This window comes from Triticum dicoccoides, chromosome 2B (genome assembly GCF_002162155.2).
Source record: "Triticum dicoccoides isolate Atlit2015 ecotype Zavitan chromosome 2B, WEW_v2.0, whole genome shotgun sequence".
Taxonomy (NCBI): domain Eukaryota; kingdom Viridiplantae; phylum Streptophyta; class Magnoliopsida; order Poales; family Poaceae; genus Triticum; species Triticum dicoccoides.
The window spans coordinates 250259323-250286407 of NC_041383.1; the positions used below are offsets into that span (position 1 = coordinate 250259323).

At 45.5% G+C, this 27085-nt stretch overlaps 1 pseudogene; it reads right to left on the minus strand.

The window, feature by feature from the left end:
* Positions 1 to 27085, minus strand: part of LOC119367635 — an 82924-nt pseudogene that overhangs the window by 33981 nt on the left and 21858 nt on the right.

Consider the following 27085-nt stretch of genomic DNA (forward strand, 5'->3'; position numbering starts at 1 on the left):
GCGGTGGCGGACTGGCGGTGGGGAGTGTTTTCGGGGCGGGCGGGGCGGCGCACCGCCGGCCGCGGGCGGCGGGGGGCGGCTGTTTGGCCAGTGGTGGCTGGAGCTCAGGGGGTTGGAGGTTGAAGATGAACTGCAGGCCCTTGATTTTGTATCCAACGGCTGCAAAATCGACTGACCAGAGATGAAAAAGTCAGTCGACTGACGTGTAGCCTCGCCTCTAGTGCGTTCAGTTTCGACAGTAAAATTCAGTTTCGACAACAAAATTCAGTTTCGACAGTTAAGTTCAGTTTTGACAGTTAAATTCAGTTTCGACAGTTAAGTTCAGAGATGAGCGGCTGATGTATTTTACACCTAGCACTTTGTGGTTATGTATTTTACGTCATCTATTTGAGATGCTATTAGAATTCCACTCAGGTTAACGTTGTCTCTCTTGTCCTGCTTCAGCCTCGGCGTCGTACAACTCACCGGAGCTGCTCCAACGACGAAACCCTCCATCACAGCGGAGCAGTACCTCGGGCTCCATCTCCAAACACCTAAGATCTTCTTCCACTCCTCCAACAGCCAAGTTAGCCGAAGAATCCTCACCGGCCAACCCAATCACATTGAGATCGACATGGCTTCGCCAAAGAGGTTGTACACTTGTTACATCTCCTTTTTACTCTACATGTTATATGTATTGTCCACTGAGCACACGTAGTAACGTGAAATACGGTTATTTTATCCTACAATGTGGCAAGCAGTAAGGTACCAGGAAACTTAGCTATCCGTGATGTACTCTCTTGAACGCCATCATTATTTATCTCTGCGTGTTTGAGTTGTGCATTTGTCAATGGGCCTGGGGGTTGAGCTGGTAGGGCAGTGGCCTGGGTCCAAAATAATAGAAGTAGTACAAAAACATTTTTTTAGTGTAGGCTTTTCCTTGCTCAAGCGTGCCTACTAGGATCGCCAGTGCTTGAAAGGAAAAGTGAATGAAAAACATAGGAATTGGAAAGTTTCCTGTGGTACTACTTTTCATGAATTTGGTGAGAAGGAATGGAGCAAAGGAAAACTGTAGGATTTGTTCCTTTAGTGTCTCCTTGAAAGAAAATCTGTAGGAATTCTAATTTCCACTTGTCCTTCTTTTCATATTCCTATTCATGAAGCACAAGACTAAGAGATAGTAGCATAATAACATTATAACCGTACATTTTCTTGTGGTTTGACTTAATCTCACAATGCTTCTTTGCATATCCTGTGATCTTCCAATTCTTGTGAATCAAACACCCAGATTGGCAGAAATCCTGTGTTTTTAAATTCTCTGTTTTGCACGTGCATTCATATCCTATTCCTATCTATTTCCTATCCCTGCATTGTTAGAATCCTCAAATTCAAACAAGCCCTTACACAATTACTTCTGTTACAGATATGTGTCAATGTAAACCTTGTGTGGTTTGTCCTGCTCCTGCAGCGATGTCTTCCACCCCAGCTCAACTGCTCCAACGACGGAAGGATTCACCATAGCAGGGATCCGCTCTCCAGACTGTCTTTTGCCGCCTCAGATCTTCTTCCCCGCTGCCGGCAACCACGACAATTGCATTACCATCATCAACTGAGCAGATGACCTTGAGGACTACACGGGTCCGCAAGAGAGGTCACACTCTTCTGTGTCTGCTTACGTTATGCATCGCTTAATATGATGACATGCTACATTATCGTCTGTTCACCTATTAGACTCCGAGTCAGGTCCAAACTAATGCTAAATCTTGAGTTTTTAAATGGTTGTGGGGTACATATTGGGCCGGCAATCAGTACTATCTGTCTACTATCTGGTTAATCTCGGGTGTCTACTATGAGTTTCATGTTGGGTTCAAACAAACATTAAAGGAGACATTATCTGTATTTTTTAACTAAAGCTATTATCTGCCTGCTATCATTGGTTTTGGGTCTCTCCACAGTTTGCTACCATCACTCTGGATTTGTGCATGCACTCCTTACATAATCTCACTATGTTTTATTCCTATGCATGCCAGTTATTGTACACAATGGAACTGATCATGTAGAGCAAAAGAGACGAGCCTTGTGTGGCAATAAAATTTCATGCAGACGTCGCTCCATGGTGGGCGCAAAGGCAACCCCCCTCCACCCATTTCGGATCGTAATCAAGAGGAAGATAACTGTTCTGAGGGGGGGTTCAGAAGGAGAAGACCACTCCTATTTACCCCATGAGGTCTTCGCTCTAACTTGGTAAAAGATCGAGGATGTCACCTAGAGGGGGGTTAATAGGCGCTTTAAAATAATTATGGTTTAGGCTTGAACAAATGCGGAATAAACCTAACGGTTAATTTGTCAAGCACAAAACCTAAAACAAGTAGGATCACCTATGTGCACCAACAACTTATGCTAAGCAAGATAAGCAACTATGTGATAGCAAGATATATGACAAAGAACAATATGGCTATCAGAAAGTAAAGTGCATAAGTAAAGGGCTCGGGTAAGAGATAACCGAGGCACGCGGAGACGATGATGTATCCTGAAGTTCACACCCTTGTGGATGCTAATCTCTGTTTAGAGCGGTGTGGAGACACAATTCTCCCCAAGAAGCCACTAGGGCCACCGTAATCTCCTCACGCCCGCGCACAACGCAAGATGTCGCGATTCCACTAAGGGACCTTTGAGGGTGGTCACCGAACCCGTACAAATGGCGACCCTTGGGGGCGGTCACCGAACCCGTACACTTTGGCAACCGTTGGGGGCGGTCACCGGTACCCGTCAAATTGCTCGGGGCAATCTCCACAACCTAATTGGAGACCCCGACGCTGGCCCGGAGCTTTACACCACAATGATTGAGCTCCGAACAACACCAACCGTCTAGGGAGCCAAGGCACCCAAGAGGAACAAGCTCTAGGGTGTCCAAACACCCAAGAGTAACAAGCTCAAGGGTACCAAGCACCCAAGAGTAATAAGCTTCTCAACTTGTAACTTCCATGTATCACGTGGAGAACTCAAACTGATGCACCAAATGCAATGGCAAGGGCACACGGAGTACCCAAGTCCTTCTCTCTCAAATCCCACCGAAGCAACTAATGCTAGGAAGGAAGATGAGAGGAAGAACAAGAAGGAGAAAACCAAGAACTCCAAGATCTAGATCCAATGGGTTCCCCTCACATAGAGGAGAAAGTGATTGGTGGAAATGTGGATCTAGATCTCCTCTCTCTTTTCCCTCAAAAACTAGCAAGAATCCATGGAGGGATTGAGAGTTAGCAAGCTCGAAGAAGGTCAACAATGGGGGAAGAATACGAGCTCAAAGGATAAGGTTCAATGGGGAAGAAGACCCCCTTTTATAGGTGGGAAAAAATCCAACCGTTGTGCTCATAGCCCGCACAGAGCGGTACTACCGTTCCAAGGAGCGGTACTAAAAACAATACTTCCGTGCCTACCTCTGCTGAGCAAAACATGAGATTTTTGGTCCGGAGCGGTACTACCGCTCAGGAGCCACGGTAATACAGCTCTGGAGTGGTACTACTGCTCAGGAGCCGTAGTAGTACCGCTCTGGAGCGGTAGTAAAAATTTACATCCGCTCTAGTCACGGTAGTACCGCTGCAGCCTTTACCAAAACAGCCACAACTTTTGCAAACGGACTCCGAATTCAATGAAACCAAGTTTGTTGGAAAGCTAACGACATGGGCTAACACAATATTGATAGAAATATCAATAAGAAGCAAATGAGAAAAGTCCCATAAGAAAATGGTGAGAACCCTTCCTTAGATAAGACCGGTAAAACCTCCAACACCGAAAACATCATAGAAGACGCATGTGAACTCCGTTTTCGATGAACTCAAGCTTGTCATCAAGATGACCATAAGATATAAGACTCAAAAATAGAACAAAACAAGAACCAAGAAACATGATGCAAGGATGCAATGGTTTGAGCTCTCTACTAACGATACGATCAAGCTACCAACTTGAGAGCCCCCCTTGATAGTATGGCAAACGATCCTATAACCTGGTCTCCCAACTACCACCACGAGACCGGTAAAATAGAAAACCTATCAAGGGAAATCCTTTGCCTTGCACATGGTCCACTTGAGCTAGATGATGACGATCTTGATTCCCTCAAGTTGGACCACCTTTCTTGATTGCGTTGGCTCGATGAAGACTAGATGATTGCTCCCCCATAGTCCACTATGGGTGAGCCACTCTTCGGCACATCTTCACAAGTCCATTGACACCATAGTGGATGGAAAGATTCAAGCACTTGATCTCTTCGTGATGCTCCACTTGAACTTGCACATGGCAATCTTGATGACGATCACCACTTGATGTCATCCTTTCCATGGGTTGTATGATATCTTCCTCTTGACGCAAGCCCATGGAAAGGTACCTAACCCCACATAGAACTCTCACATAGACCAGGGGTTAGTACACAAAGTGCAATGGACAATTCTTACCATACCATGGGATCACTTGATCCCTCTCGGTACATCTTCTACGCTTTGTGAGTTGATTAACTTGATTCACTCTTGACTTAGTCTTGATCAACCTTGAATCTTTCCAAATCTCTTCATTTGGATGATGTCTTGAAGGTAAACATGAATGATCACACAATCTTCTTCTTCAAGACATGCTTGCAATAAGCTCAACACTCACATGACCAATCTTTGGATAATTCCTTAATAGCACCTTGGTCAACTCATAAACTCCTTGAAACCAACACATGGACTTCAAGAAAAGCCTATGGACAAAACCTTCAAATATAACTCAAGGCAACCATTAGTCCATAGAGATTGTCATCAATTACCAAAACCAAACATGGGGGCACCGCATGTTCGTTCAATCTCCCCCATTTTGGTAATTGATGACAATCACGTTCAGGAGAGTTTATACAAGGAGTCATGCATCACAATGCAATGCAACAACCAATGATGCAGGAGAATGAGATGCAAATGCTTAGGAACAAAACCAAAGCAAGGAGAAAACTTTGAAACCTTCTCCACAAAACTCTCTGAAACTTATCCCCCATTGTCATCGATTGCCAAAATGGGCGAAAAGCTTAGAAGGCCAATATAAAACATGTTCCTCCATAAATTGTGTATTTCTCAACAAGATAGTGGAATGCCATAGACATATCCAAAGGTAAATACTTGGAGGAATACAAACTATATTGAGGCACAAAGATTGCTAACGAATGATGTGCCACAAGGATATAACAAAGAGAGACACAAGCAATCAAGCAATCAAAAGATACCAATTGAAGTAAGCAACCAAAGGATATAAATTGAAGCAAGCAACCAAAGGATATCAATTGAACCAACTAGACCAAAGATCCTACGAGCCACATGAATAAAGGATAATATGATATGAGCGAAGGAGTGTTCTAAAGAAACTAGAGAAGCTCCCCATGATTTGTGCACACATAAGAATTTTTGTATTTGAATACAAAGTGCACAAAATAGGATCATAGCTCCCCCAAAATCAATAGAAACATACAACAAGTGCAAGTGAGCATAAAGGAAACTAAGCCTAGCACTTGCAACAAACACATGGTTGAGCAACATGTAAAAGAGGCAACTTAAGAATAGGCTCAACCAAAATGATGTGTGTGAGTCATGGCAAAGCACATGAGAAGACTAATATACGGATGAGCATAAGCATCAACATAGTCTCGAATGAATGAGATACACGGTGCAAAGCCTTTCATTCCCACACACAACTAAGCAAATGGGTTCACAAGAACACTAAATATGCAAAAAGAATAACCAACACTTGTGACAACCCAAGGTGAAGATATAAAGCATAAGCATCATCAAGACAGGGGATACCAATTAAGATGGCAAAAGCCTCGTCAAGACAAGCATGAGGGAAATAATATTCACCACACAAGAATGCATCAAGATGCAACGAGATAAGACACGCACTCAAGGCAAAAGCTTTTACGGAGCCACCAAAGAAATAACATAAGAAAGACAAGGTGGACGTGAAAGAAAGGATATCATCTAGAGATGTAATTTCTCTCAAGTGTATAAGGGTCTAGGTGGACGAAATCATGATGATATATATCTACAAAGAAGGATGTACACCCGAAATAGTTACAACACGAAGGAACAAGATATCCAAAAGGAAGTCATACATATACCAATAAGATATGTGCTTGGAAGCATAGCCCAAGGCTAGATATGGTCTTATTGTATATAAATGAATTCCTACCACACAACCATCAAAGACATCACAAGTAGCAACAAGAGATCATTGTTGGGATGCTTTGAGAAAGGAAACAAGTATCACAAGAAAGAAAGAATAACATGCCATGATACAACCTACACACGATTGATGCAATAGTGTGTGCATGTAGTAGATGATGATACTTGTTACCGAGATAGCATTGGAAGGATGTAGTAGATACCAATTGAAGGTAGAGAGTAGTTCATTGATCATACTAGCTTGACTCCAATAAGCACATGGTGACAACACCTTCCTTTTGAATGAGCCGAGTATCCAATGCATCTGCAATTGTTCCTATAACAACAACACAAATAAAATGGTACCCAAACTCATTGGGACCAAAGAGTTAGAGAACCAACAATACATAGGACAAACTCCACATAGATATGTGCATATAGATATGAAAATGAATCTCATGCACATCTCATCCAATTTGAGACTTGGTGGAGTTTCCCCTATATATTGGGTCAAAGAAAGAAAGCATGCCGAAGGAACTACATGAAGTTAAAATGCATGCTCAAGACTTTCAAGAACCGATACCAAAATACAAGGAAAAACCAAGTGAAAAGGATACCAAATGGAGAAATCATCACTTGGAAGATATCATTAAAAGATACATCAAGGAATGAGATATCCATTGGAACACACAAAAAAGATGTCAAACTCCCAAAGGAGAGGATGGTTCCAAACAAACCAAGCTCTCTACAAAGTTTCATGATGGCACAAAGTACCAAAAGAAACGACTTGCCATCCACCAACACACACTTAATATGGATCACAAGATGAGTGTTTTATAGAAAATAGGATAGCTCCCCCACGAGTTGTGCATTATAGAGTATTTGCATTTGAATACAAAATGCACAAGGTGGGATCACCACTTTCTCTATATCAAGAAAACACTAGAAAAGAACAAGACAACAACAAGATCCTCAAGTGGCACGGAAGGCAATGGGAGTTGACACAATTTAGGCAAGAGATAAAGCAAATAAAAGCAAAGGCCAAAGTAAAGATGATCAATAATTTCTACCACACAAGTGAGTACCAATTGTCAAAAGATAAGAAGTATTCGGAAGTAATTCCCGGTGGTAGATAGCAAGGATATCCGATATCATCTTCACACCAAAGACACGCAAATTGCAACTTGTAAAGCTAATCATGCCACCTAGGAACAAGATAATTTACAATATCAATTCTAGGTGACAAAATCTCAAATGTACGCATTTTCTAGGCTTGTAGTATGCACATAGCATATTATTCCCCCATAATGTGATACCAATAAAAACTTAACAAGAGGCAACAAGAGGATCCAATAAGAGATGATTAATGGACTATTTAGAATTTGAATTTCTCATGAGAAGGCATGCCACATAGTGACTAGATAATCTTGTAATATCAATACTAGATGGTATTCCTCGTGTACACACATTTATAGGATTGTGAGGTGCACAAAGCACATCACTCTCCCATAACAGGATATTCAATTAATCTCTCACAAGAGCCAACTAAGAAACAAACAAGATGCACAAAGGCTCAACGCACGACACACATGTACATGATGTGAAAACCAACATACACAAACTTGATTACTCAAGTTAAGCAAATTGGAAACGCATCATATACAAACACACGCAAGGTAGAAAACCACAACATGCTAAGGGCAAGTAACTATCAATGTAAACAATTTAAGTACGAGTTACCGCAAGGAGGAACATTGGATGTATCATAGAAACTTGAGACTCCTAATGACTTGACTTGAGATAATATGGATGATGAAGACCCCTCAAATCTTCATAATGTAGCCAAGTCTCCAATGCCCTCCAACAACACCTATTGATCAAGTTTGAGCTTGTTGGTCCCCAACCAAGTTGGGTCCTAATAGGTTAGTCACAATAGGCTTGGCAACCCAAATGGTTCTTTTCTTGACACCACTTTGAGTACCAACAAACTTGGCAAACACATTGCCAACCTTATCCTTCCCAAGAGAATAGATATAATCAATAGTAATTGGGTTGGATAAGTTACCACTAGTTCATGAAGAAGCGAGGTGACCTTTCTCACGACATAGGTAGCAACGTCTACTCTTCACTTTCTTCTCACTCGATTTCTCAACTTGAGAAGCATTAGCTCGAGTTTTCTTGGGAAGAGGCCTTTCTTCAACTTGAGGTTGAGAATGAGAGTGAACTTGTGGCCTCTTCCCTTGTTGCTTGTCACTAATGGGCTTTGAGGGAGTCCTGGACTAGGGGGTGTCCGGACAGCCGGACTATCATCGTCCGCCGGACTCCAAGACTACGAAGATACAAGATTGAAGACTCCGTCCCGTGTCCGGATGGGACTTTCCTTGGCGTGGAAGGCAAGCTTGGCAATACGGATACGTAGATCTCCTACCATTGTAACCGACTCTGTGTAACCCTAGCCCTCTCCGGTGTCTATATAAACCGGAGGGCTTTAGTCCGTAGGACATAACCTCCATTACAACAATCATACCATAGGCTAGCTTCTAGGGTTTAGCCTCCTTGATCTCGTGGTAGATCCACTCTTGTAATACACATCATCAATATTAATCAAGCAGGACATAGGGTTTTACCTCCATCAAGAGGGCCCGAACCTAGGTAAAAACATCGTGTCCCTTGTCTCCTGTTACCATCCGCCTAGACGCATAGTTCGGGACCCCCTACCCGAGATCCGCCGGTTTTGACACCGACATTGGTGCTTTCATTGAGAGTTCCTCTATGTCGTCACCGGTAGGCTTGATGGCTCCTTCAATCGACAACAACGCCGTCCAGGGTGAGACTTTTCTCCCCGGACAGATCTTCGTATTCGGCGGCTTCGCACTGCGGGCCAATTTGCTTGGCCATCTGGAGCAGATCGAAAGCTACGCCCCTGGCCATCAGGTCAGGTTCGGAAGCCTAAGCTTCACGGCCAACATCCGCGGAGACTCGATCTTCGACGGACTCGAGCCACAGCCGAGCGTGCCGTGCTGTCACGATGGGCATGATTTAGCTCTGCCGCCGGACAGTGCCTTGGTGGCCGCACACGAATCCGCTCCGGCCCTCAGTCCGGAGCCGATCGCCCAGATCGAGGACCGGTGGCTGGACACCGCCTCGGGGGTTGTACCTTCCATGGCGATGGAGCCGAACACTAACCTTGTCCCTTGTAAAGCTCGTGACTCCGAGGTGCCGGACTCCCTGCCGGACTCCGAACCTCCTGCGCCCCTGCCAATCGAATCTGATTGGGCGCCGATCATGGAGTTCACCGCCGCGGACATCTTCCAACACTCACCCTTTGGCGACATCCTAAATTCGCTAAAACATCTCTCGCTATCCGGAGAACCCTGGACGGATTATGGCCAGGATGGTTGGGATGCGGACGACGAAGAAATTCGAAGCCCTCCCACCACCCACTTTATAGCCACTGTCGACGATCTAACAGACATGCTAGACTATGACTCCGAAGACATCGACGGTATGGACGACGATGCCGGAGACGATCAAGAACCAGCGCCTGCAGGGCACTGGAAGACCACCCCAACACATGACGCATATATGGTGGATACCCCAAAAGGAAGCGACGATGAGGAACAACGGGGCGCGGCAAAGGATAATCCCGCAGATAAACAACCAAAGCGGCGACGCAAGCGCCGCACTAAGACCCGCCTCGACAAAGACAACATTTCTAATGACCCAGCGTTAGAGCAGGGCAAACCAGTGGACGACGAACATGCAACCAAGCAACAGCCCGAACAGGACAAATCGGATAATCAATCCAATCCCGGCGAAACCAACAGTCCGGACGACCTCACACCGGACATACTACCGGAACACAAAAACCTTCACGGAAGACTCGTCGCCACCGCAAGAAGCTTGAAGAAGGAAAAACGGAAGCTCAAAACAGCGGAAGACATACTCAGAGCAAGGTGGAGCAAAGTGCTCAAAACCGCAGACAAATACGGCAATGGCCATCAATCAAAGAGCTATCCGAAGCGCAAGCTGCTGCCAGAATTTGACGAGGAAGCCATAGAGCCCTCACAGTCAAAAAACAAAGAGGCCGCCTGGCCGGATAGACGACCAGATGATAGGCCCAAATCTACAAGCGGCGCCGCACATAAGCCGACTCATGACCCTGGGAAAACAGATGGCCCAGCCAGGTCCATTTACGGGCCAAAAAAGAGGGCCCCAGGAAGCAGCACAACACGTCAAGTGTTCGAAGACAACGGCACACCCAAATACAGGGGCGTCGCACACCCACTATGTTTCACCAATGAGGTGCTGGATCATGAATTCCCAGCAGGGTTTAAACCCATAAACATAGAGGCTTACGACGGAACAACAGACCCTGGAGTCTGGATAGAGGATTACATACTACACATACATATGGCCTGAGGAGACGATCTCCACGCCATAAAATATCTACCCCTCAAGCTCAAAGGGCCAGCCCGTCATTGGCTCAAAAGCCTCCCAGAAAACACTGTTGGAAGTTGGGAAGAGCTTGAGGATGCGTTTAAAGCAAATTTTCAAGGGACTTATGTCCGCCCTCCGGATGCAGACGATCTAAGTCATATAACTCAACAGCCCGGAGAGTCAGCACGCAAATTCTGGAACAGGTTCCTTACTAAAAAGAATCAAATAGTTGACTGTCCGGACGCTGAAGCCTTAGCAGCTTTTAAACACAACGTCCGAGACGAATGGCTCGCCAGACACGTCGGCCAAGAGAAGCCAAGGACAATGTCCGCGCTAACAAGCCTCATGACCCGCTTTTGCGCGGGGGAAGACAGCTGGCTAGCAAGATGCAGCACCAGCGACCCGAGTACATCCGAGATTAGAGATGGAAACGGAAAATCACGGCGCAGAAAGGATCAGCGCCGGAATAAAGAAAAAAGCCCAAAGAATACGGCGGTCAACGCCGGATTCAAAAGCTCGCGGCCAAACAACAAAACACTACCTCTTAAGGATAACAGTGATGAGCTATCCAACTTGAGCAAAATTTTGGGTCGGATATGTCAAATCCACAGTACCCCCGAAAGGCCTGCAAACCACACCCACCGAGATTGTTGGGTTTTCAAACAGTCCGGCCGACTAAATGCCGAACACAAGGGGCTCGACGCATCAAGCGAGGATGATGATAAACCCCACAAGCAGAGCACCGTGAAACAAAAGACTTTCCCACAAGAAGTCATAGCAGTAAACTCACTTCATGTGATAATACGGAAAAACAATGCGGCACCCGCTAAGATGGGTCTCGCACGGTCCACCCCAGCGGAACCTCGAGATTGGATGTCAAAACCAATCACTTTCGACCACCTGGATTACTCCAGAAGTATTCGGAATGCAGGATGGACTGCTCTGATATTGGATCCTATAATCGACGAACTACAATTTACACAAGTCCTGATGGACGGAGGCAGCGATTTAAACCTGCTATATCCAAACACAATCCGCAAGTTGGGGATAGACCTTACTAAAATTCGACATAGCCGCACCTCCTTTAAAGGAGTAACGCCAGGCCCTTACGCCAAGTGCATAGGCTCCTTATTACTAGAAGTTGTGTTCGGGTCACCGAACAACTTCCGACGTGAAAAACTAATCTTTCATGTCGCCCCGTTCAAAAGTAGCTACCAAGCACTATTGGGACGCGAAGCTTTTGTCCGCTTCAACGCCATACCACATTACGCGTCTCTTACACTTAAAATGCCCGGTCCACGTGGCACCATTTCATTGCGAGGGTCATTTAAAGACCCCGGACACGGCTAGACGAGTCCGGCCTAAATAGGCTAGGGGCTCCCTAGCCGCACACCCCTTCACAAGGGGTTGTGCGTATAAACAACAACGAGCTAATATAGACTCCGCTTTACTTGTTAATATTTTTCATATACTTTTCTCGCACGATTTCCTTTCAAACTAAGTTCCTCTCTTTTTACAGATGAACAACATGCACACCCGTCCAGGATAACGGCATAACGGAGACACAGGCGCAGACGTGCAGTAGGGACCCGTCGCAAGGATTCTTTTCAGATTAAGACCCTGCGTAAACCTTTTTTACTGTCTCTTGTTGCTATAATCCCCTGGTTTCTCATTATAACCAGAGTGGAGCCTGACGTTTTGGCATCGGCCGCGTCAGAGGACCCTGCCCGTACCTGGACACTAGGGGCTTAGGGCATTGTTCTGCCCATTATTATAAAGACCGAACACCTTAGGGAGTGTTCGGCATCTCGAGTTAGGCCTTATATGCATCAGCTCCGAATCATGTCTTTGGTCAAATGTTGGGTTTGCCCGGCTCCTGTGTTTTGCTGCCTTACGTTCCGTATCATCGGCTAACGCGGCACCAGGAGAACTACTGCGATTGTGCCCCAGTTCGGCTGGGCGAAGCACCTCAGTAGAGAAAGCCAAAAACTGACTGTCATGATACAGCGAGAGACTGGTCAACCACTCGATCGACCACCGGAATGTTTAGAATTCCTCCGCTTTGACGAAGGACCGTTTCTCGGTCAGGCACATACACGCCCCGAATTCAGAGAGCGCGGTGCCCCCAGGGGCTATATCGTAGCCCCACCCTCGAACTCCAATGGCTAAGTGAAAGTGATAAAGCGTTATAGTCCGGTTGCCTCGTTTGCTACGCTACCACCTCCTTAACAGGACCGAGACATCGGATTAAGTGTGAAAATGCGCTATTTTTGCAAACACCCCTGCACCTTGTGCGTGGGGGCTGAAGCCGAAGACTGCCATCTTTCAGGTTATACACACGTATACATAAACGACCGCATAGGAGATATTTCAATACTTGGAACGCACAAGTATAAAAAGCGATTACATCATAACAATTGTTTTACAAAATAAAAACGTTCATTTGAACGTTACATTTTTCGAGCACTGCAACTCTATTACACGAGCGCCACGCATAACTTCCCCAAAATAGTGCTCGGCGGGTAACCGGCTTTCGTCCGAACCCTGGGTTGCTACAGCGGCGGCATCCATCTCTGTCCAATGTGTCTTCACACGGGCAAGGGCCATCCGCGCACCCTTTATGCAAGCCGACCGCTTCATCTCCTTGATATGCGGCACCGCCCCAAGAAATTGCTGCAATAAGCCAAAATAGCTCGTCGCCTTGGGCCTCTCTGGCCAGACATGAGCCACGATATCCGTCATGGCAAGTCCGGATAGCCTGTTCAGCTCAGCCCATTCGGCCAACCGATCGGTCTGCGGAAGTGAACGATCCGGACTATGGAATTGAGACCAAAATAGCTCTTCCGTCTTGTGATCCTTCTGGCTTCGGAAGTGCACAACGACATCTGCCGCACTCGCCGCTAAGTCCATATATGGATCCTCCGGACCCCATAGCTGGCCAAGCTGGACATACTTTGGATCCGTAAACCTGCGGCGTAGCAGAAAAGGCTTGCCAGCCACAATGTCTCCGGCCTGACGCAGCTCCTCCTTCATAGCCCGCATTGCAGAACGGGCATCCTTGGCTTCGGCGGTGGCCTTCACCAGGTCTTCTCGCTCCGATAGGCGCTCCTTTTCAAGAGCCTCATTGCGGTCGGTAGCATCCTTCAATTTAACGGCCAATTCGGCCACCTCTTCCCTGCTTCGGCAGTGTGCAGCCCTTTCGGCTTCTAACTCCTCGCCCGCCCTCGAGGCAGCCGCATTGCTTCTTCTGGCCTGCTCCTTGGCTTGAGCAAGTTCTGCCCGGAGGCTCTCCATAGTAGCAGCACCATCTGCGTCAAGCATAAATATTGTAAGAGGTGAGCTTTAGCTCCCTTAATAGGTGACTGCGGAGAATCAATTTACCTTGCGACTCGTCAAGTCGCTTGTTGACTAGCACGATGTCCGCATCCGCTACATCGAGTTGCCGCATTAATTCGGCAACTCCATCAGTCTGGCTAGCCCCCGGACTATCCGCCACCTGCATAGGAAAGGCGACACTCAATACCTGCGATTTTGATCCTCGACACGCTGTCGCTTCCGACAACCTACCGAGTCTCAGGGGCTACTATCTACACAGGGCGCACTTTCATGTGCAAAACTATCAAAAAGGCGCGTCGTTTTTACGTACCTCAAACCCCGCCAGCAAACTCCTGACGGCATTGTGCAATCCGCTTTCGGCGGACGAAATCCTTCCGATCACCATGCTCATCAACGCACGGTGATCTTCTGAGACGGACGCCCTCTCAAGCAGATCCTTCAGCTCCCCTGGCCGAACACTAGTCGGCGCCGAACTCTTTGGCTCTGCCGGGCTTGGGGATACCCTCCGTGACGACACTTCAGGCTCGTCCGCCCTATCCAACGGCGCAACAGACGGAGGCGTCTCGCTCTCCATCATCTCCGGACGAAGATCCGCCGAAGACGAGCTCATCTGAGAAGGTTGCAGATCCGAACTACAAGGTAAAATTTTTGGTTATCCTCAGAAGCACAAATAGGGATGTTTTTCATTAATGAATTCCCCTTTTCCTACTCACGACTCGCTAGAGGGCTGATTCTTTAGAGAAGACTGTGCGGCCGGGGCCTCCCCGGTTGCAGGACCCTCCGGCGAAGATTTCTTACCCCGCTTAGGGGCTTTGTCCTCCGGGTCTTCGGAGGCGGTCCTCTTCTCCCCCTGGAGGGAGGGATTCTCGATCCCCCCTTCTTCAAGCGCCCCCTTGGGGGGGGGCGGTAGCTCCTCCGTTCTCCCCCTCGCCTTCTTCTGAAGGCGCAACCTCCAACATTCTGACCAGCACGGGCTCCGGTGCGGTCTCTGGGAGGGGGGCCGGACACCTTATCATCTTTGCTTGACCAATCCACTCCTGTTGGAGGATAACGCGTTAAAAAGCGAATTATGAAAGGCAAACAAACGATACGTCCAAGCACGGAGCTACTTACTTGAGTATCCGGGCGATTGCAGCTTAGGCCGGCATCCTCGGTCAATTCCGGACACACCACCTATCATCCGAAGAGCAACTTATACATCTCCACGGGTGTCATACCCATGAAGTGTTAAAGAATCCTTGGGCCCTCCGGATTGAACTCCCATAGCCGGAATGGACGGCGTTTGTAGGGCAGGAGACGCCTAATCAGCATAACCTGCACCACCACGATCAGATCGATCTCCCTCGCCTGGAGGTCTCGAATCCGGCCCTGCAATAGGGGCACGTCTTTTGACGGCCCCCAATTGAGCCCTTGGTTGACCCACGACATCAACTGTCGTGGAGGTCCCGGGCGGAACGGAGGCGGCGGCTTTTGCCTGCTGCCCCTCGGAGCGGTGATATAGAACCACTCCTGCTGCCATAAGCCGAGCTCCTCTTGGAAGGAGCCCTCAGGCCACGGGGCATCGGCCCTCCTGCTTACGGCCGCCCCGCTGCATTCGGATTGACGCCCCCCAACCATCTTCGGCTCCACATTGAAGGTCTTCAGCCACAAGCCGAAGTGGGGGGTGACGCGGAGGAAGGCTTCGCAGACGATGATAAATGCGGAGATATGGAGGATGGACTCCGGAGCCAAGTCGTGGAATTCCAACCCGTAGTAGAACATGAGCCCTCTCACAAAAGGATCCGTCGGGAAGCCTAAACCCCGACGGAGGTGGGATACAAAGACGACATATTCGCCGGGCTCGGGGGTGGGGATGGCCTGCCCTTCGGCGGGCAGCCTGTGCGAAATCTCGTAGGACAGGTACTTGGCCTCTCGCAGCTTTAGCACGTCTTCCTCCATAACGGAGGAGGGCATCCACCAGCCCTGAAGGTCGGAGCCGGACATGGTTGAAGGTCCGAAGCGCTCGAATCTAGGGCTCTGGGTGTTGGAACCTGGAGCAAGGAGAAGATTCGGTGGAAGATTGAAGAAAAGAACGAGCCTTGGTCCTTTTATAAAGAAGGGGAATACCAAGAGCCGTCTCCGTGACCGTTCGGGATTCGCCTTAGATAGAGGAGGCGTGGCGACAGGCGCGGTTGGGTTACCCACGTCCGTATTGATGAGAATCCCGGAATAAGGGGAACACGATCTCTGCTTCGACAAGACGTGCCAAGGAAACCGCTTCGCTAAACGCGCTGAGGTGGTATAACAAAAAATGATTCAAGTAAAGACTTGGTAGTGGTGTGACGTCATGCCGCAAAATACGCCAGCAGATCGAACTTGTGTATATATTATTCTCTCTACGGTGGAACGTGGAATTTATTTTGCAGAGCCGGACACTATCCGGGTGTTCACAATCTTCTCTGGGTTATTCAAAGGAGGAACCCGCCTTGCAATGCCGAACATTATGCGCGCCGGACTCATCGTCATTGAAGCCAGGTTCAGGGGCTACTGAGGGAGTCTTGGACTAGGGGGTGTCCGAACAGCCGGACTATCATCGTCCGCCGGACTCCAAGACTACGAAGATACAAGATTGAAGACTCCGTCCCGTGTCCGGATGGGACTTTCCTTGGCGTGGAAGGCAAGCTTGGCAATACGGATATGTAGATCTCCTACCATTGTAACCGACTCTGTGTAACCCTAGCCCTCTCCGGTGTCTATATAAACCGGAGGGCTTTAGTCCGTAGGACATAACCTCCATTACAACAATCATACCATAGGCTAGCTTCTAGGGTTTAGCCTCCTTGATCTCGTGGTAGATCCACTCTTGTAATACACATCATCAATATTAATCAAGCAGGACGTAGGGTTTTACCTCCATCAAGAGGGCCCGAACCTGGGTAAAAACATCGTGTCCCTTGTCTCATGTTACCATCGGCCTAGACGCACAGTTTGGGACCCCCTACCCGAGATCCGCCGGTTTTGACACCGACAGGCTTCTTCTTCAATGGGCAAGATCTAACATGATGCCCTTCTACTTTGCACTTGAAGCAAACAATCTTGGCCGAATTCACTTATTCTTGGCCCTTCTTTTTGTTCATCTAGGACTTCTTCTTCTTATTGGAGTTGAATCCAAGTCCACCTTTGTCATTGGGGAATTTTTGCACACTCAAGATATTGTTGAGTGTGGCCTTCCCTTCATGACACTTTTCCAAGTCTTTCTTCAAAGAAGTGACTTGGGCCTTGAGCTCTTTGATTTCCTCTACATGGTTAGTCGCAACGAAAGCACTAGAGGAAGTATAAGCTTCATCGTTAGAGCAACAAGGCAAGGAAAGCAATTCATCACAAGATGTACCAATGTTATGCATGGATGAATCACGAGGACTAGCACAAGGCAATATAACATTTTGACTAAAATTAGTGCTAGTATCCGCATGAGGCTCACTAGATGTTACCTTATCAATCATGGCCTCATGAGCTATCTTTAGCACATTATGGGATACTAGAAGATCATCATGAGAGCTTGAGAGCTTTTCATGGCTTTCTTCCAATTTCCCATAATTGCTACATAGCAACTCAAGTTGTGCCCGTAGCTCAACATTCTCCTTCAAAATGGATGCTTCACAAGTAATAGAATTAGTAGCACAAGCATCATCATTAACAACAAGAGGAGAAGGCAACTTGGCAAGCTCTTTTAAATAAGAAGCTTCAAGTTGAGCATGAGACTCGGTGAGTTTGATGAGCTCACCCTTGATGACCCTTGAGCCATTTTCGAGGTGCTCAAAATCCTCAAGGAGTCTAGCATGAGTAACTTCAAGCTTAGCATTTTTAGTTTCAAAAACATTGGCCACCTCAAGAGCTCTATCATTAGATTCCTTCACTCTAGATAATTCTAGAGCAAAAGTCTCCTCAAGAGATTCCTTGGTGGTTTGTTCAAGTTCAAGAGCTTGAGAGAGGTCCGCAATCTCATTAGCGTAATCACGCTCATGACCTTCCATTTTATCAATGGTGACCTCATGCTCCTCAAGACGAGATTCCAACTCATCAAGATATTTATTGCTCTCAATAGCAATCGACATGATTTCCATGAAATTGGAACGAGCAATTTTATTCTTAAGAAGAGCTTTAAAAATCATTTCCCCCTTAATTTTTAAGGACGCAACATCATCATTCTCTTCATCATAATCGACATCATCATCACTCTTGCCATCATCAATATCATCACAAGATATATTGGGATTCAAAGTGGGAGATACCTTTGAAGCCTTGGCAATAAGGCAAAAAGCAATAGATGATGATGTAGGATCCCTTGAAGCACCATTCAAGACCACATCTTGTTCCATGGAGTGTTGGGTTTCCTCTACATTGTTAGCACAACAACTCGAGGAAATACATGCATTTTTATCATGGCAACAAGATATAGCAAGCATATCATCATGAGATTTAGTCAAGCAATTTCTACATGATATGCAAGGACTATCAACACAAGCACGTGGAACATTTGGAGTGCTCGAAGTGCTAAAGTCCAAAGATGAAGCATTGCAATAAGAAAGTGATGAAGGATTATCAACAATAAGCCCACTATCATCATTGCAATGAACACCACTACTCACCATGTCATTACCTTGTGGCAAACCACATGTAGGTGAAGTAGAAGAAGTTGAGAACACAACACGGCCGGAGGTGGAGGGAGAACGATCATCCTTACAAATCTTGGACACACCATATTTATCTTGAAGCTTTGTCCACAACTCATGAGCATCCCGGGACGACATGAGTTCAAATATAACTACATTGCTCAAAGCATCGAAAAGCGCATTAGAAGCTTGAGCATTGAGATAAGAGTTTTTCTCATCCTCTAAAGATAAGCTTTGGGGATCCTTTGGAGGAGAAAAACCCATATCTACAATTTGCTCTAAATTTCGGTCCATGACCCTAAAGAGATTAAGCATACCCAAACATCAAAATTTGTGCCATCAAAACTAAGAGTGTCAGAGAATTCTAATCCCCTAGTCGACATCTTTACTCTCTAGGCGGTTAAGCCCAACAAAGAGAGACTAGGCTCTGATACCAATTAAAATATTGAGGATGTCGCCTAGAGGGGGGTGAATAGGCGCTTTAAAATAATTACGGTTTAGGCCTGAACAAATACGGAATAAACCTAGCGGTTAATTTGTCAAGCACAAAACCTAAAACAACTAGGCTCACCTATGTGCACCAACAACTTATGCTAAGCAAGATAAGCAACTATGTGATAGCAAGATATATGACAAAGAACAATATGGCTATCACAAAGTAAAGTGCATAAGTAAAGGGCTCGGGTAAGAGATAATCGAGGCACACGGAGACGACGATGTATCCCAAAGTTCACACCCTTGCGGATGCTAATCTCCGTTTGGAGCGGTGTGGAGGCACAATGCTCCCCAAGAAGCCACTAGGGCCACCGTAATCTCCTCCGCCCTCGCACAATGCAAGATGCCGTGATTCCACTAAGGGACCTTTGAGGGCGGTCACCGAACCCGTACAAATGGCGACCCTTGGGGGCAGTCACCGAACCCGTACACTTTGGCAACCCTTGGGGGCGGTCACCGGTACCCGTCAAATTGCTCGGGGCAATCTCCACAGCCTAATTGGAGACCCCGACGCTTGCCTGGAGCTTTACACCACAATGATTGAGCTCCGAACAACACCAACCGTTTAGGGCGCCAAGGCACCCAAGAGGAACAAGCTCTAGGGTGTCCAAATACCCAAGAGTAACAAGCTCAAGGGTACCAAGCACCCAAGAGTAATAAGCTTCTCAACTTGTAACTTCCACGTATCACGTGGAGAACTCAAACCGATGCACCAAATGCAATGGCAAGGGCACACGGAGTGCCCAAGTCCTTCTCTCTCAAATCCCACTGAAGCAACTCATGCTAGGGAGGAAGATGAGAGGAAGAACAAGAAGGAGAAAACCAAGAACTCAAAGATCTAGATCCAATGGGTTCCCCTCACAGAGGAGAAAGTGATTGGTGGAAATGTGAATCTAGATCTCCTCTCTCTTTTCCCTCAAAAACTAGCAAGAATCCATGGAGGGATTGTGAGTTAGCAAGCTCGAAGAAGGTCAACAATGGGGGAAGAACACGAGCTCAAAGGATAAGGTTCAATGGGGAAGAAGACCCCTTTTTATAGGTGGGGAAAAATCCAACCGTTATGCTCACAGCCCGCACAGAGCGGTACTACCGCTCCAAGGAGCGGTACTAAAAAAATACTTCCGTGCCTACCTCCGCTGAGCAAAACACGAGATTTTTGGTCCGGAGCGGTACTACCGCTCAGGAGCCACGGTAGTACAACTCTGGAGCGGTACTACCGCTCAGGAGCCGAGGTAGTACCGCTCTGGAGCGGTACTACTGCTCAGGAGCCGAGGTAGTACCGCTCTGGAGCGGTAGTAAAAATTTACATCCGCTCTAGTCGCGGTAGTACCGCTACAGCCTTTACTAAAACAGCCACAACTTTTGCAAACGGACTCCGAATTCAATGAAACCAAGTTTGTTGGAAAGCTAACGACATGGGCTAACACAATATTGATAGAAATATCAATAAGAAGCAAATGACAAAAGGCCCATAAGAAAATGGTGAGAACCCTTCCTCGGATAAGACCGGTAAAACCTCCAACACCAAAAACATCATAGAAGACGCATGCGAACTCCGTTTTCGATGAACTCAAGCTTGTCATCAAGATGACCATAAGCTCTAAGACTCACAAAGAGAACCAAACAAGAACCAAGAAACATGATGCAAGGATGCAATGGTTTGAGCTCTCTACTAACGATACGATCAAGCTACCAACTTGAGAGCCCCCCTTGATAGTACGGCAAACGATCCTATAACCTAGTCTCCCAACTACCACCACGAGACCGGTAAAATAGAAAACCTATCAAGGGCAATCCTTTGGCTTGCACATGGTCCACTTGAGCTAGATGATGACGATCTTGACTCCCTCAAGTTGGACCACATTTCTTGATTGCGTTGGCTCGATGAAGACTAGATGATTGCTTCCCCATAGTCCACTATGGTTGAGCCACTCTTCGGCACATCTTCACAAGTCCATTGACACCATAATGGATGGCAAGATTCAAGCACTTGATCTCTTCGTGATGCTCCACTTGAACTTGCACACGACAATCTTAATGATGATCACCACTTGATGTCATCCTTTCCATGGGTTGTATGATATCTTCCTCTTGACGCAAGCCCATGGACACGTACCTAACCCCACATAGAACTCTCACATAGACCATGGGTTAGTACACAAAGTGCAATGGACAATGCTTACCATACCATGGGATCACTTGATCCCTCTTGGTACATCTTCTACGCTTTGTGAGTTGATCAACTTGATTCACTCTTGACTTAGTCTTGATCAACCTTGAACCTTTTCAACTCTCTTCATTTGGATGATGTCTTGAAGGTAAACATGAATGATCACACAATCTTCTTCTTCAAGACATGCTTGCAATAATCTCAACACTCACATGACCAATCTTTGGATAATTCCTTAATAGCACCTTGGTCAACTCATAAACTCCTTGAAACCAACACATGGACTTTAAGAAAAGCCTATGGACAAAACCTTCAAATATAACTCAAGGCAACCATTAGTCCATAGAGATTGTTATCAATTACCAAAACCAAACATGGGGGCACCGCATGTTCTTTCACTTGGCATGCTGATGTTGGTAATATCATGCATATGGTGCCTTGCATTGCTTACTGTATACAGCAAAGATGTCATCTGCTTAGTTTAGACATGCTTTGTGTCAATGCCATCTGTTTAGTTTCTTTATCATATATGTGAATCATGCAATGTTTAGCCAGGCATCATATATGTGAATTTTGCAAGGGAAAATTTTGCAATGCTACCCTGGTTAGCCAGTCATCTTATATGTGAATTATATCATGCCATCATTTTTTTATTACGTGTTAAATTTGTCAACAATTTTAGTACATTCAATTACTCTTCCTATGCATCAGCCATTCGGCACGGTCATGGAAAAATATGGAGTGGAAACAAGGTCTTTAGAGCAGACAATGCTATTTGACCAAGCGCATGTCTTGCTGGTTACAGATAGCTCCTTGGAGGAGGATTCAGAGACAGATGACCAATCCTATTCCCCCCCGAGGTGCATGCTCTAACTTGGCAGGGTTATGTCGCTCATATCGTGCGTATGGTATCTTGCATTGCTATGTCATTTGCTTAGTTTAGATATACTTTGTGTGAATGCCACATCTTTAGTGTCTAATTACCATATATGTGAATTATGCAATGCCATCTTGTTGCAAGACATTATATATGTTAATTATGCAATGTTATCTTGTTGCAAGGCATTATATATGTGAATTATGCAATGCCATGCTGTTTAGCCAAGCGTCGTATATGTGAATTATATCATGTCATCCTTTTTTTTGTATTTCTCATTGCTTTTGTCGACAATGTTTGTATATTCAACTGCTCTTCCTGTGCATCAGCCATTTGAATTGGTGATGGAGAAATCTGGAGTGAAAACAAGGTCTTCAGAGTAGACAATGCTACCTGCTGAAGCAGATTATCTTGCTGGTTACAGATAGCTCTTTAGAGGAGGATTCAGAGGCAGATGACCAGTCCTATTATCCCCCTGAGGTGTATGCTCAAACTTGGCAGGGTTATATTACTCATATCATGCATATGTTGTATTGCAATGCTTAGTTTTTACATCATATACACAATATTGAATGCCATCTCCTTAGTTGACACATCATATATGTGATTGCCCTCTGCTCACTTCCTTAGTATATAAATCATATATTTGAATTATATCATGCCATGATTTTTACATAGACAGCATGTATCTTAATTATGGCATGCCAACCCATTTTCTAAAGACATAATATAATTATATCATCTCATCCTGTTTACATAGTCATCATATTTTCAATTATGTCATTCTATCCGTGAATTATATCATGCCATCATGTTTCCATCGACAACATGTTTGTGATTTATGGCATGCCAACCACTTTAATAGACACATCGTATAGTTATATCATGTCATCCTGTTTTACATAATCATCATATTTTGAAGTATGTCATTCTATCATGTTTAGTTAGCCATCATACATGTGAAATTGTGTCATGCTATCCTGTTTAATTAGCCATCATATATGTGAAATTATGTCATGCTATTCTGTTTGGTTAGACAACATAAATGTGAATTATTTCATGCCCTGTTTTCTTCCCTACTATCCATTGCACCTGTCTATCTTATAATGTCTATACATTCAATTACTTTTCTTGTTTATCAGCCATTTTAATTGGAGGGGGTGATGGCAGTATCTATGGGAGTAAAAACACGGTCTTCAGAAAAGATCGTGCTACCTGTTGATGCAGATAGAACCACAGTTGTACTTGCCCAAGAACCAGCCCCACCACACATAACCCAGACTCACGCGGATTGTACCCCTACCCAGTTGGACAGAGAACCAGCTACACCCCTTCTAACCCCAACCCAAACAGATAGTAACCCAGTTCCCGTTGACACAACACCGTCTCCCCATAGAGCACCCAAACACAAGTAGTTAGTAAGGCAACTGCAATGCTGAAAGCACGAGGACCACCACTCCGAACCCCAAGTCAACGCTTAAAGCAGAAGAAGAATTGTTCTCAGGTTAGGTTCCGTAGCTATGGTTCATACTACTTTGCTCTTGCATCACTATATTTACTCATACCAACTAATTTCAAATTTGAAGGATGCAATTGAAACTCCAATGGCACAACAGGTATGTTTTAAACCTGTTTCTTTAACGTGTTTGCTGTTGTAACTTGCTCTATGTTGATTTCAGTTTCAATTGAATAAACAGTTATATTCTCATGCCATGCACATTACAAGTGTTGTTATTGCTATGTAGCTTCCCACACTTATATTCTGTCTATGCTGCTTTGTCTTAAATAGAATGATTCGAACTATGTCTATCTTGATTTGGCAACATAAACTAGAATGATATAGACCATACAGTGACCATACTACATAGATATATGTTTGTTTCATGTTGTTATCCTGTCCACCTTACTACTGAAATGGTTTACCAAAATGAGTTTCATATACTACATTATAAACCTGTGATGTGTTTTTTTGTTTCTCTTTTAGAATGCGGATAAAATATTAGAGAAGAGTACCCCGTTATGCTATGGTAAAGGAAGTAATGCAGATAAGGTTCAAGATAGTGAGACATCCCTGTTGGTCTCCAAGAAAGCTGATAAAAACTATAATGAAGACACTGAGACAACCCCAAAGTCTTGTCTTGATGTAGTGTTCGAGTTACTGGCTACTACTGCTGGCACCAGCTCTTCGAACTCGTTGCCTGAATCAGTTTGTCTTCTTGAGTCTCAACTTCAAGTTGAAAGACATCGATCAGATGTTATGCGATAGGAAGCCGAACGATGAGGAAGTCCCTGCAGAATTCAGATGCATACTTTCTGGTGCAACAGCAAGTGCTGGAGGATTTAAGCGCCAAACAAGAGAAAGTTAATAAGCTTGATAAGCATCTTGCCAGCATTATGGGTACCTAGGATATTGTTTCTTGAGCTCTTCTGAAGTGGTTTTAGTTCTGGACTTGTTTTGTTGCGGCATTTATATGTTGTTGTGTTCCCTATATTTGCACTGGTGGCGAACTTTGATGCCCAGTGGATGTAATATGTGTAATAGCCGTGATAGCCTAGCGTAAGTTGCTTGATTATTTATTTCCTTATTGTCTTGTTTATTTCTTTGCTTGTAGTCAGTGCAGTTCTTTTTCCGCGGTTTGCTAGTGGCCGTAATAACCTATTTTTTAAAACTAGGCCACAATAACCATGGGCTACATATTTACTATAGTTACCATTTCCCTCCTATGGACCGTAGAAACAATGGGCCTTCTACGGTTCATAGAAACAATGGGCCTTATACGGGTCATAGACACAATGGGCCTTCTACGGGTCCTATCATCAATGGGCCTTCTACGGGCCGTATAAGCGATTGGCCAAACATGGGCCAATAACAGGCCGCATTATGGCTGTAAAAGGGCTAGAGTTGGAATCGTCCGTTCATGGGCCGACCATAACGGGCCGTCGTTAATCGGCCGTATTTGATGACGCTATGAAAACGGCCCAACATATTAACGGGCCACAAATGGGCCAACTGTAACCTCGGGCTGAATTTGGCCCACAAGCAGAAAATGACAGTAATGGGCCGTAAGTAAATGAATGCTGGAAATGAGCCCGAGAATAAATGGGCCCTGAGAAGGCTGAAAGATAACATGGGCTGGAAACAGCCGAACGGAATAATGGGCCGTTAATGGGTATAAAGTGATACACTGTTCATTATGAGCCAGTTTCACCACGAGCCATTAATTGGTATAAAGTGATAAACTATTCATTACGGGCCAGTTTCACCACGGGCCATTAATGGGCCAAGAGTTACAAAGGGCCTCATATGGGCCGAAAGACATCATGAGCCATACATGGGCCAGAAGTTAAAATGGGCTGGAGTCATATTGGACGGCCCATATGACGCTACTGGGCCTAATTTGGATAGGTCATAACGGGCCCTGGGTTAGCGGGTTGTAAATGGGATATATGCGAACATGTCGTTAACAGGCTTTCCATGGGCCGGCCCGCCACCTTTTGACCAAGTCAAACGGGCCGGCCTTTTCACAGGAATGGGCCTCTCTTGGGCCGTGACACGTGTCGACGTATCATAGGCGCCTTCTGTCCAATGAGTGGATGACATCTGTCCCAACGGTGAGCCGACACGTGTTTCCTCCAGCCAATGATGATCTTACGCATGGAAAATCCCCATTGGTCGGGGCTATTAACGGGTTATCGGATCCAAAACCGGACCCGATAGCTTAACGGTGTTCCGTCAAGGTGGATGCCACGTGTCGGTCACCCTTGACAAAAGCACTTCTGTGACGCGCGATTTATCGTCATGGAAGTGGACACTTTCGTGATGATAATTTTGGTAATGTCATGGAACACTTCTACGACAGCACATGTATGACTATCTTGATTCTGTCATAAAATCGTCATGGACGTACATGCATGACAGAAAATGTGAACTACTGTGACAAACACGTATCATCACGGAAGTGTATTTTTTTGTAGTGTATCCAAATGCGTGATGGGGTGCTGCACGTCTGCGATGTGCAAGGACCCAAGGGGACTGGATCCATGGAGGCCAGGCTTAGAGCTATGGAGCAGGACATCTTCAAGTGCAAGGGGATGGTGGAGCGTGGACTCAATGCCAATCACCTCATGATCGCGGACTATACCCGTGATCTCAAGGTGGATGGCAAGCCCATAAAGGACATCATCTTCTCCCTCAACGAGCAAATCAACTTCCTCCATAGCCAGACCCACGACCTTCAAAGCCAAGTCTTTGAATATGAGGCAAGGTTTAAAGATATGAGTTTGGCTGCCAGTTGCAGGATCTGGGAGACTCACTCCTCCTCTTATGATGGTGAGCCTCTATCGTGGAAACCCGAGGACAAGAAACCTTCTACTTCATCACCACCATCTTCTTCATAACTACCGAAAGAAAACTGAGTATTGGGTATGGGCACGCCCCTTGGATTTTGCCAAGCTTGGGGGAGGTGCCCTGGTATCGTATCAATCTCCATTATCTTTTGCCTTTACTTTCTTAGTTTGATCAATGGTTATCTTTTGCTAGATGAATAAAAGTTTAGTTTGATCCTTTCTTTTTGTGAGTTTGCCTAGTGATCAATCCTTGTAATCGTGTGCGAGATATAATAAAATATAGTTTGAGTTTTGCCTTGTTTACTTTCCTGTTGCAATAAAAAGAAAGGAAATAAAAAGAAAAAGATCATATACTAATCTTATGGTAAGTGATGACATTACACAAGGAAAAGTATAAGTAGAAGATTTTATTATAGATTGAAAAACATACCATTGGTCAATGATGCAATTCATGAAAGAATTAATAAGGGAAGAGAAGATTCACATATAAATATACTATCATGGAAATCTTTTATGATTGTGAGCACCCATCAAAATATTATATGCCAAAATTGTTAACGTTGGGCAAGGAAGATAACTTAATGATTTATGTTTGTTCATATCCACATAGAAG